At 38.1% G+C, this 12,469-nt stretch overlaps 1 long non-coding RNA gene across 2 annotated transcripts in view; it reads left to right on the forward strand.

Moving 5' to 3' along the window:
* The first annotated feature begins 6,865 nt into the window (after positions 1 to 6,865).
* Positions 6,866 to 12,469, forward strand: part of LOC143647971 (uncharacterized) — an 85,723-nt gene continuing 80,119 nt past the window's right edge. For both annotated transcript variants that reach the window (XR_013158291.1, XR_013158290.1), the window contains exon 1: positions 6,866 to 7,019. This is a non-coding gene — a long non-coding RNA (uncharacterized LOC143647971). The remainder of the gene's footprint in view (positions 7,020 to 12,469) is intronic.

Here is a 12,469-nt window from a genome sequence, read left to right on the forward strand (position 1 = left end):
AGAAAAGCCATGTTTTAATCAAAATCCCATTTCATAAAGGTAGAATAATCCTTATTCAATACTGTATGCTTGAAACTGTAATCAGATCATCTCCCTGGATGATGTAATTTAGTCAAGAGTGGTTGTTAAACTGGGTTCTAATCCAAATGGGTGGATATGACATGTCTCTACCCATTTGGGTGGGTCTTGATTGGTTTATTGGAGTCCTATAAAAGAGGAAACGCTTTGGAGAACGGGAGATTCAGAGAGAGCAGAGAATTCTGCAGCACCACAAAGCACAGAGTCCACCAGCCAGCGCTTTGGAGATGAAGAAGGAAAATGCCTCCTGGGGAGCTTCATGAAAATGAAACAGGAAACCAGGAGAAGAAGCTAGCAGATGATGCTGTGTTTGCCATGTGCCCTTCCAGATGAGAGAGGAACCCTGAGAGTGTTCACCATGTGCCGTTTCACTTGAAAGAGAAATCCTGAACTTCATCAGCCTTCTTGAACCAAGGTACCTTTCCCTAGATGCCTTTGATTGTGCATTTAAATTGGGACATTTTCTTGGCCTTAGAACTGTAAACTAGCAACTTATAAAAATTACCCTTTTTAAAACCCATTCCATTTCTGGTATACTGCATTCCAGCAGCTAGCAAACTAGAATATCCTTCCCTGGATCCAGATAAGCTCTAAGTGTTCAAATATCCTTCCTTAGAGCAGGTGTTCTGTCTTATAGGAGAAATGTGCCCAAAGAGATCAGACCTATGTAAGATTGTGGCAGAGTGGATAAATGGAAGAAAGGTACTTAAAACTGAATAGAGAAGGAAATGCCAAATTTTTAGCCAAAGGAGAAAAGGTTCTAGGCAGAGAAAATATTTTTTTCCAAAAAGTGTGTGCATTACATACTGAATTTCATATATATTAATCAATATATGCTACTAGTTTTGTGATCGTGACTCTCAATATGATTAAGAAGTTGGTACTTTCTGATGTATCCTCATCCCTCACTCTAACCCTTAGTATACACCCCTTTGGGAAATAAAAATAATCTGTCAGATGTTCATGGATATCCAGTACTGATTTGAAGTTCTCCTGTCTCCATCTGTCCCTTAATTCCTCAAACATACAATGTAATTCTGTTAGGCTATGACTATTTTAGTGGAAGGACTTATAGGACTTCAAGTGTCTTTAAGATAAAAGGTCTGCCCTGTAAGAAAAGACCATAGGTCTATAGATACAGAGGCAGGCTGTAAGAATGTAGGCTTATATATTTTAAGTTACGAATTTCTCAACTATTCTATGATTCCCAGTCCCCCTAAGGTGCTCTGTATAGTTTGGTGGAAATACTATGGAATTCCTACTTTCTTTTTCAGCTTACAACTTTCAGTAGGGATTAATGGAATCCTTACATTTCAACCTATAACCTTTAGTGTGGAGTCCCAGGAGACCCACCACCTGATGTTCAGACCCTTGTGGAATCCTCTTCTCTTGAGTGTGACTTGCTTCTATCCAGTGACTTCCTTCTAAACAACAGAATATAGCAAAAGTGACAGGATGCATGTGATCACATGTATGTGATTATGTGATTATATTATATAAGATAGTTGCACCCATCTTGCTGGAGCCTCTCACTTCCTTGCTGGTTTTGAAGATGCAAGCTGCCATGTTGTGGGCTGCTTATGTTGGGAGGCTCACATGGCAAGATATTGCAGATAGCTTCTAGGAGATGAGGGCAGCTTCTGGCTGACAGATAGCAAGAAGCCAATGCACTCAGTCATACAGCCACAAGGACTCGAATTCTACCAACAAAAGCAGATCATTTCTTGTAGTCAGCCTCAGATGAGATGATAGACCTAGTTAATACTTTGATAGCAACCTTGGGAGATATTAAGCAGAGAACCCATCTAGGTCATGCCTAGACTTCCAACCCACAAAGACCGGGAAATGATAAATATGTTTTGTCCTTTGGACAGGAATTGTACAACAGAATACTGTCCGAGTGTCTCTACACCTGGAGCAGAGAGGGTATTCCACAATTTGGCTGTCAAAGTGAGTCGCGTAAATATTGGCATGGTAATAGAGGGACATCAAGATCACAGTCTGCAGGGGATATGATATTGACACTTCAACTGGCCAAACTAGATTGGTATGCACACTTTTATACCTAACAGTAAATCTAAAAGCTGTGGAACCTCCCTGAAACTACCATTAAGATAGGGGAGAGGAAGGTTTGATGGAATATTTAAAGGTAGTGAATGGGGAATAATACAAAAACGTCATGCTTTTGGCCCAGTGAGCTAAGACTGTTCTATGAGCCAGCTTGTTATATTGCGCGGATCACAGACTGTAAGCCAGAGACCAGAGCTTACAGCCTTGCTATTTATGAGAATCACATACTTGAGAAAGTTGTTTAGACAAATATTGAGTTCCTCCTTTATGGCAGACTTTAAATGGAATACTTCATACATGTTACATTATATATTTCTCATAATAACTCCATAAATTCTTATTGTTGGCTTCATTTCATGGGTGAGGAAAAAGTTCAATTAGTTGTCCAAGGCCATAAATCTAGGATTCATACCCAGATTTATTGGATGCCAAAATGCTTGTTATTTCTATCATTTTGCACTACTACTTTAATCTGCAGTTTCCTGTCTTTTAAAACTGAGGGAGCTGAAGAAAATACATGAAAACTGTCCGGCATATTATGTGTGCTTGGAAATTGGTAGCCATGGTTTTCATTGACCTCCTATTCCCACCCAAATCATACTTAATATCCAGTAAAATCAGGTTACAGTGAATATCAAGGTCTTTCTTCAAAGGGAAGAGACAACAGAAAAGAACAGCATTCTATCTTATTGAGCTTAAGAGCTAAATCTGAGTTTCTATAAATAAATCTTGGCTATTTCTTAAATTTTTATTTTTCTTTAGTACTGACTAACTGAGCTTTTCTTAAAGCCTGCTGAATCACAATTGAACGGTGGAAATAAAATGCAATCCAAAACACAGACCTAGGGCAACTGGCCCAAATCTCCAACCTTGCGGAAGGCTTTCTATACTTCAGGTGTAACTCTACAGTCTAATTTGTGTAGCAGGAGACCCTAGGGGCTTCATGCCTCCTGCACACCTGAAAACAGAGAAGCCCACACTATTTGATTTCATGGATCAGTAAAACTTCAAAAATAAGTCTGGAACTTGATATAAGTTTGCCAAGCAAAGAAACAAAACAGCATATAAACACCAACCCAAAATATAGAATATAGCACAAACAACATATAAAATCTACCGTTAATATCATCTTAGTTTTATAAAAGAAAATACATTTTAATTTTACAATGCAGATAAAGAAGAATAAATGACTGTCCCTTAAATGATTCAATTTAGCTTTATGATAAAATGTACACAATTTGCTTTTGTTTTTGTATTTGTTTGCATTTTGCAGCTGCCTTCTGAAAACTTTGATATGGATGGAGGCAAGTCTTCAGACTGGTCTTTGGAAACCATAGGCCCAAAAGACTCCTGAGCCCACCCTGGAGTTGCGAGTGAGGTTAGATTTCCAGTGGCTCTGCTGTACAGTTTTGGTTTATCAGCTCTTGGCTGACCACACTGTGGTGAAAGGCTTCAAGTGGGCCCCATGTTGTGGTTTGTTGTTTTACAACCCCTGGAGCCCTCTGTGGTCCAAATCAGCAAACTGTAGTGGCCCCAAAAGACCAGAACATTGTCCAATTCCAACGTTCCATTATTTATTTATGTAGTTCTACCCCCTCCCTCTTCCTGAGGTGTGTGCCAGCATGGTCACTAATGTTGTTTGTGTAACACTCTATCCTTTGGGATCTGAGGGTTTGAAGCAAATGAATACCAACTGTGAAGAAAAACTGGAGTCAGGAAGGGATCAAAGTTATGGTTTTCTGCACTTCTCCCCAACTGAATTTTCACCTTTCAGCCCAGATTTCACCGACTTCTTAGGGTTCTGAGGCAGACCACTCTGATGAACACCGGCTTAGGAAACAACATGGACTTCTGAGATTATCCAGGCCAGCCTCATCGTCATGCATATCATGTATGCACATTGTGCACACACATTTTGCACAAGTCACACAGCAAGTGAGTGACCAAGAGCAGTATGAGTTTAACACCCATATGTTTTTATTCAGGAAGAAAACTCTCTTCCATTTACTTAGCTGAAGCAAGGTTACAGTTTTTCAAAGGGAGTTTTAAAAGTAAGGGAGAAAAATAAATAAATAGTCAAATGTAGAAATAAATGAGTTTACCAAATGCTCATCTTTCACTTGTCTTCCTGGATGTTGAAGGCAGTGGTGTTGGGTTAAAATATCATGGACCTTGGAAATAGGGCTTATTCTACTTCTGTTGTTTTTAAGTGGTGAGACCTATCATTAACAATTATCTAAGCATCTCCACATTGTCAAAAGTAAAATGGGGATGAGAAAACCAACTCTATAGGACAGTAATAAGATGAAATAAGGCAGTATATATAAAACACATAGTCAAGTGTCTAGTTCATAGAAATGATAATGGAAGGCAATTGCTCCTATTGTTTTTGCTAAAACAACTGAAATAAATTTAAAAGCCTAGCAATTCAAAAACGCCACAGTTTTATATTCCCATTCAATCTGCATGAAAGATAAATGTCTCTCCCCAAATAAAGAAATATATTCACTGACTGAGGTCTCACACATAGAGAAAAAAATGTGCCATATTCTTCAGAAATTCATTAAAATGTTATGGACTGCTATGAAAGTGAGCAATATCCCAGACAGAAACTGTTTGAAAAGTGATCAGACTTCAAGTAGAAATATGAATGAAGCTGATCTGGATAGGATTAAGGTAGAACAGAATACAGGGTGTCATGGTCAGGTTCATGTATCAACTTGGATAGATGGTGGTGCCAGTTCATCTGGTCAGGCAAACACTGGCCTGTCTGTTGCTATGAGGACATTTCATAGAATTAAATCATGATCATGACGGCTGCATCCACAGCTGATTGCATTTTTAATCAGCTAAGGGGAGTGCCTTCTGCAATGAATGATACTTAATCTAATCACAGGGAGGGTTTTAAGGAAAATTCAGAAGAGACAGTCTTTCTTCCTGCTTCAGCTTGTGAGCCTCTCCTGTGGAGTTCATCCGGACCCTTCATTGGAGTCCCCAGCTTCACAGCCTGCCATATGGATTTGGATTCTTCTATCCCCACAGTTGTCCAGCTAGCCTCTCTTGAGAGTTTGTTGAAACACTTCATAACAGTTACCAGCTTGCGGCCTGCCCTACAGACCTTGGACTCTACATTCCCATGGTTATGTGAGACACTTTTATAAATTTTATATCTATGGAAATCTCCTGCTGATTCTGTTTCTCTAGAGAAACTTAGCTAATACACAGGATAAAGGATAATATCATCCATATTTTAAAACTTCAACTTCTGTGTGAGACTAGGGGAGAGATATTTATTTGATGCAAAATTTATATTTTGGGTAGCACATTTCCTAATTTAACTTGTATGGTCAGTTTAGTTGAACAGCATAAGTACATGGAATCTTGACTAGGGCATGAGATTTTGTTGGTTTGTCCAGGTTAATGTGATGCCCCAATATATCCCACAATAATTTGGACAGTGAATAAAGAAGTATTTGCAAGGTCCCCATGGGGGACTGGAGAGAAGGGAGGAAATATTCAGCTATCCCATTTGGAGAATTTTTAATATTCTTGTAAGTGGTAGGGACAACCAAATCAGTGGGCTGAGTCTTCAAGCTTGGGGATTTGCCCTTATAAAACTTTTTCCTGCAAAGGCTAGGCTAAGCCTACATAAAATGAGGCTTAAGAGTCACCCCCAGGAAATCTTTTTTCTAACTTATATGTAACCTCTCTCCCTAAGCCAACTCAGCAGGTGAACTCACTGCCCTCCCTCCTGCATGAGACATGACTCCCAGGGGTGTAAATCTCCCTGGCAATTTGGTACAGAAATCCTGGGATGACCCAGGACCTGGCATCAAGGGATTGAGAAAACCTTCTTGACCAAAAGGGGGAAAAGAGAAATGAGAAAAAATAAAATAAAATTTTTCAGTGACTGAGATTTCAAATAGAGTTGAGAGGTTTTTCTGGAGGTTATTCTTACTCATTGTGTAGATATCTCTTTTTAGTGTATGGTGCATTGGAGTGGCTGGAGGGAAGTACTTGAAACTGTTGAGCTGTGTTCCAGTAGCCTTGATTCTTGAAGATGATTTTATAAAAGACATAACTTTTACAATGTGACTGTATGATTGTGAAAACCTTGTGTCTGATGCTCTTTTTATCTAGGATATAGACAGATGAGTAAAAAATTATGGATAAAAAGTAAATAAATAATAGGGGGGACAAAGGGTAAAATAAGTTGTGTAGATTGAAATACCAGTGGTCAATGAGAGGGAGGAGCCAGGGATATGGTATGTATAAGATTTTTCTTTTTCCTTTTTATTTCTCTTTCTGGAGTGATGAAAATGTTAAAAAAAAAAAAAAGATCATGGTGATGAATACACAGCTATGTGATGATATTGTGAGCCATTGATTGCATACCATGTATGGAATGTATGTGTGTGTAGAGATTTTTCAATTAGAAATAAATGTTGTGTACCATAATGGTTAAATTCCCATGTGTCTCCTTCCCCTGGGAAATAAAGAATTCTCCACAAGTCAGGGATCTTCAAATCCCAGACTACTTGAGAATCAGCTCTATGAAAAAAATATAGGTTTGCAGAGACTAATTTAAGTCACAATGTTCCTGAAGTATAGTACCCTATTCATGTTCCTATAAAAGCTAATCAACATAAGCGGGACAAAAAAATCAGCTTCTAATTTAGTTGCCTAGCAACATATTTTTACTCTATTGTGTTGGAGCTGTATCATTGTATCTTCTAGTATTTTCTGGCTCCAACCTCTCAAGGTAGGTTTCCAGCAGGGGCTAGGACTGCTGCTGTATATTAAAAACCCCTATCAGAGACACTCTAGATTTGAGAGAGGAGGGAAGTATGTGTAGAGAGCAACACCTTCTGGTAAGTACTTCTAAGTTCATTATTCACTCCTGGTGACCCTTGCTTTTCTCTTCAGCTGGGCTAAAGGATTGGTTCGCCTGTTTTAATTTCCTGTTGCTTGTGTTTAGAATTTTTCTTCCCTTTGATCCATGGCCTATAAACATAATTAGGTTTTCCCAACACTTGCTTACCCTTAAATGCAGCATAATAATCTCATTTAATATTTTTCGAGGGTTGAATCATAAGTGTTGATGGAAAATCAAACCCATTTATAAGTTTTCCTTATCTGTTAGATGCTCTTTAATTTGGCCTTCTCCACAATGATCTTCTTCTTTGTGATTTGTTAATTACCCAAAACAAATCCAAATTCCATTCTAAATCAGAGAGGAGTGGGAGACAGTAAAAATAGAAATAAGGTTGTCTAGATTTGTATGGGGGAAACTAGACTCTCATAAGATCTGCCAGTGACCACTCTGGTGAGAATTTGGTTGTGGGTAGAAATGATTTAGGACCAAGGTCTGGAATTATTTTAGGTTTGAGAGATTATGCAGAGCTGGGAGTTGAGAAGACTACACAGAGCTGAAATTGAGATGACGTGACAAGAGGTGAAAAAATGAGGGAAAATACAAAAGGCAACTGTAGAGAGAAGGAAGTCCTCATGTCCACTGGACCACCCAGCTATGATTATAATTCATTGGTGGTCAATTTGTGCAAGCAGAAACTTCCTCTACTATTAATAATATATATTTTGTGCGTATGTTTGTGTGTAGGGTGTGTATTTGATGTGGCGGGAGTTGAGGTGGCTAAGGAATGGATCACAGAAACTGTACAGTCACCAAATCTACCAATTATTGCAACATTTGCCATTGAGAAAAAAGGAACAGCATTTTATATTTGCAAAGAGAAACATGAGAAGACACCTCAACCTCAAATGTTTTCATTTACTGAAGACATTTTTATATACAAAATTCATTTGGTCCTAAACCAAATGATTCCATGTGTTAATAAAAGTAAGCAAAGATACTTTTAAAACTAGTTTAATGTACAGCACTTCTGTACACAAATATCCTTCAAAGATTATTTGTAAATTATTATGATTAATCATGACTTCCCCTAGAGTCTCTTGTGAGATGAGGCATCTGAAGTTCTGAAATTTCTCAGCTAAAACACATTAAAATGACTAATGTATGTTAAAAATGACTAAAATCTAGGATCAGAGCTGGTTAGAAAAGGGGTAGGATACGTGATCAGAAATCTAATTTTAAGATTTTCATGCAAAAAAGAAAAAGGGAAAAATTGAGAATAGTATTATTGAAATTTCCTTTATATTATAGCACTCAGTTTGGTTTCCATAGCGTGGTTTCACAATAATCGTATTTCTTTACTGACAATTCTATTTCCTAAGATAATGAATTGTGCATAGGAGAAACCATATACTATCATATGAAAAATGGCTGAGGATGTTATTCACTGACAGATCACAAAATAAGTATTCACTGGAGAGCTAAATTCCTATCCTTAGTAACTTTTATGGGCTTTTCTCTCAATGTTTCAAAAAATGTGAGTCTTGTGTCACAACGTACTTGCAAACAAAATAAGGGGGTAGGTCTTACATTAGTGTAGTGCTGGGCCCCCAGGAGACTCAAAAAAGGTTATAAAAAAGGGATTGGTAAGTGAGTAAGAGAATGCGTTTTTGTAAAAGACATTAAATCTATCATTTATGAATAAGAAAATGATATGATATGGTAGAGCTGAAGTATAGAAGGATCATCAGAGGAATGTATGTTAGAGATCTATTTTTTTATGGCCCTGGTGAGCATAGTCTGTATCTGCACCAAAATACCATTTCCCTGATGCCAAAACTCAGTGGACACCTGAGGACTGCAATAGAGCATTGGAGGACAAATAATGGGGACTCAACCTACAACCACTGGGAGGAATGTTGAGCTAGAGCAGTGAAGCAAGTTTCTCTTCTAGTGTCAGGTAACAAGAGTGGGTCCCAAGAAGAAAGTGAGGCAGCTGTACAATGCAGCCTGCTCTGCAGCATAGAAGGTGGCTTTGGGATGAGCTGTGATCGGCTTGAGGCACAAGAGAAAGTTTGCCTTAAAAAAGTGGCTTTCAATATTGAGTGCTCGTTGATATCACTGGGGGACCTTTAAAAACATTGATCCCAGGGCCCCACTACAGACAAATTAAACCCCAAGTTTCTGAGGATAGGACTCAGGCAACAGTCTATTTTAAAAGCTCATCTGGCAATTATAATGTGCAACCAGGGACACAAACAGACACCTGCACACTGATATTCATAGCAGTATTATTCACAATTGCCAAAAGATGGAGACAATCTAAATACCCATCAACAGATGAGTGGATTAACACAATGTGGTGTATATATATATATACACATATATATACACACGCAATGGAATATTATGCAGCAGTAAGATGAAATGACATCCTGAAGCACATGACAGGACAGATGAACTGTGAGGACATAATGCTGAGTGAAATAAGCCAGACACAAAAGGATAGATACTGTATGACTTCATTTTTATGACCATGATAAAGGTAAAATCAGAGGCTTATAATACAGAATTTGGGACTTGGAGATCCATAGAACCTAGAGATGGGTGAACGCTTAGCTAGTGTGGTTGAACAAATGTAAAGGAATAAATAGAAATGAAAGTGGTTCCCTAGTGGGTCTATAAGTAATATTACCATACTGAAGGTGAACAAGATTGAAAAGGGTTGTAAAGACCTATGTGTCCCACTGATTAACACTAGAAATACAAATAAATCTTTGCAAGAACTACTTCAAAGGTTTGATTCATGTACAAAGAGTGTTTAAGTCCAGGGTACGGGGGGAAGTGCTATTGCATGCTATGGACTATGTTTAACAGGAAAATATCAACAGTAAGTACCACAACAACAGCAAGGGTAAATAATGTGGGGGGGCATAGGACAAGAGTTAAGGGGAATTTTAAATTTCCTAATTGGTGAGGGTGTGTTTACTGATTATCTTTCTTTGGGAACAATGAAATTAATTAAAATTGAGAATGTTGATGGACTGTGGGCTTTGGCATTATACACAAAACCTAATGAATAAAGGTGGCTGAAGGATGGACTGATTGAGAAGTATATTGGTGAACAATGTGGTATATACACATGATAAAATACTGTGCTGCTGTAAAAAGGAGCAAAGTCATGAGGCAGGCAACGATGTGAATCAAACTGTGGGACATTTGATGAGGCAAAATAAGCCAAAAATGAAGGAACAATTATGGTATGGTCTCCTTTAGATAATGCTTATAAGAAAATGGGCCTAGATTGTAAACTCTTATAGTAGACATATTTAGTCCAGAGTGATAATTATCATTTCTGGATTTTGAGAGGCTGTTTTTTTATACGTCTATAACCTGGTATTTAGAGGTAAGAATGAAGAATCAGGACTTACACAGGGGTAAGAAAGACATTGTCTAGATTTTAAAACCTCACCTACTCTTTGAAACCAGAGGAAGAAAGATTAATTTTTTCTGGAATTTAAATTTTCTGTAGCACAAATCTAACTCAATTTATCTGTTTAGCTCATTTGAACAACTGAAACACAGGGAACCCAGAATAAGAATGAGGGCCTTTAATCCTGTATAGTTTAATGTAATGCCTGGATACATCCTAGAATATATTAATCAGATAACCAAAAAATGTTGGCAAAGTCCTTTGATGGATGGGAGAAAAAATATGTAGCTATTAAATTTTATCACTGGGGAAACCCCTGATACTGTGTCAAACTTTAGGGACACCCAAATCAATAGGCCAAGCCCTTGGTCTTGAGGCTTGCTCTTGTGAAACTTATGTAGGTAGTGGAGAAGCTTAGCTTGCCTATAAGTTTGCCTAAGAGTTACTTCTGGAGGACCTCTGTTGTTGCTCAGATGTGGCCTCACTCTCTAAACCCAACTCTGCAAGCGAAATCATTGACCTTTCCCCTATGTGGGACATGACATTCAGGGATGAAAGTCTCCCTGACAGCATGGAAGATGACTCACAGGGATGAGTCCATCTCTGGCACTGTGGGATCAACAATTCCATTCTGACTGAAAGGGGGAAAAGAAGTGTAGCTAATAAACTATCAGTAGATGAGAGAGTTCAAATAAAGTTGAGGAACTACTCTAGAGGTCATTCTTATGCAAGCTTCTCTTAGACTTTGCTACCTATCATAACTTTCCAAACCCCAATCAAACCATACCAGCCAATCCTAAAGAACACCTAGGGCATTATATAAGATTCCACAAGGGTTCCATGCACTGGAGTAACTTTCCAGAAACCTACAACCTCCAGTTGGGTCCCTGGGCCCTCTAGGTTCCATAAGTCTTGAAACCTAGAGGGCCCAGCCTCTCCAGAACATCAGCTAATCCCATCTCCCTATCCATATTATTGACAGTCCCTTCCAACATGAAAAAGTTAGTCTGGCCATAGCCCAAATACCCCTAGAGAGTGGGAAAAAGATCAAAGGTGATGGTGGAGTTATACAGAGAAGGTAGGATTTAACAAATGAATATGATTGCCAAATCATTAAATTGATATTTCTTTTAGACTTCAGTACCTTAGAGCAGCTAAAAGTAAAAACCTGCAATTGTGGAATTATAGCCCATATCAAACTCTGAAATCTATTCTACAACTAATTATTATGCTGTGCTTTGAAATGTATTGCTTTTTTTGTTTGTATATTATTTTTTACAAAAAAGAAAAAAGTCAACTGTGACAATAAAAAAAAAATATTTATTCCTTCTAGCCTCCTATATTCTGGAGCTAGATGGAAAAATCTGAGAGGATGGTATGGTAGCCTGTGACGAACTCTGGGATCTGTCCTGTAACTACTTGTTGAAGAGTACTTTGAAACCTATTGCTTTTTTCTTTCTTTGCTTTGTGTATATGTTATATTGTACAATTTAAAAAGGTTAAAAAAGATGTGCAACCAGGGATAAGAGCCATTGCCTTAAAGCTAACAGACCTTGATGGCTCCCAGGAAAAACCAAGGAGATAAATCACTGCTTGAAAAGGAGGGATAAGTGGCTAGACTTTGAGGCCAGGAAGGTTTCGCAATTGATTGTTTTTTGTTTTTGTTTTTTTCTTTTTACTTGAGCATTAATTTTAATAGCAGAACATTCACAATAGCCAAAAGGTGAAAACAGCCCAACCACAAATGAATGGATAAGCAAAAGCAATGGAACATATGGTAATGCACATGGTAGTTTTGTCTGGTTTCCTCCTTGTCTTCTGGTTTCCATTTCAGCTTCTTGTTTCTAGTGGCTTTCTCTCTCTGTCTGAAATGCATACTCTTATAAAAGATTCTATTACTGGAATCCTAATCTTATTCTACTACTGGAATCCTCCTGATTGAGTTGGTCTATATCTTAACTGAAGAAACATCATCAAAAGACCTACTAATATTTTGCTCACACCTGCAAGAACAG

The sequence above is a fragment of the Tamandua tetradactyla genome, chromosome 10 (assembly GCF_023851605.1).
Source record: "Tamandua tetradactyla isolate mTamTet1 chromosome 10, mTamTet1.pri, whole genome shotgun sequence".
NCBI classification, from domain to species: Eukaryota; Metazoa; Chordata; class Mammalia; order Pilosa; family Myrmecophagidae; genus Tamandua; species Tamandua tetradactyla.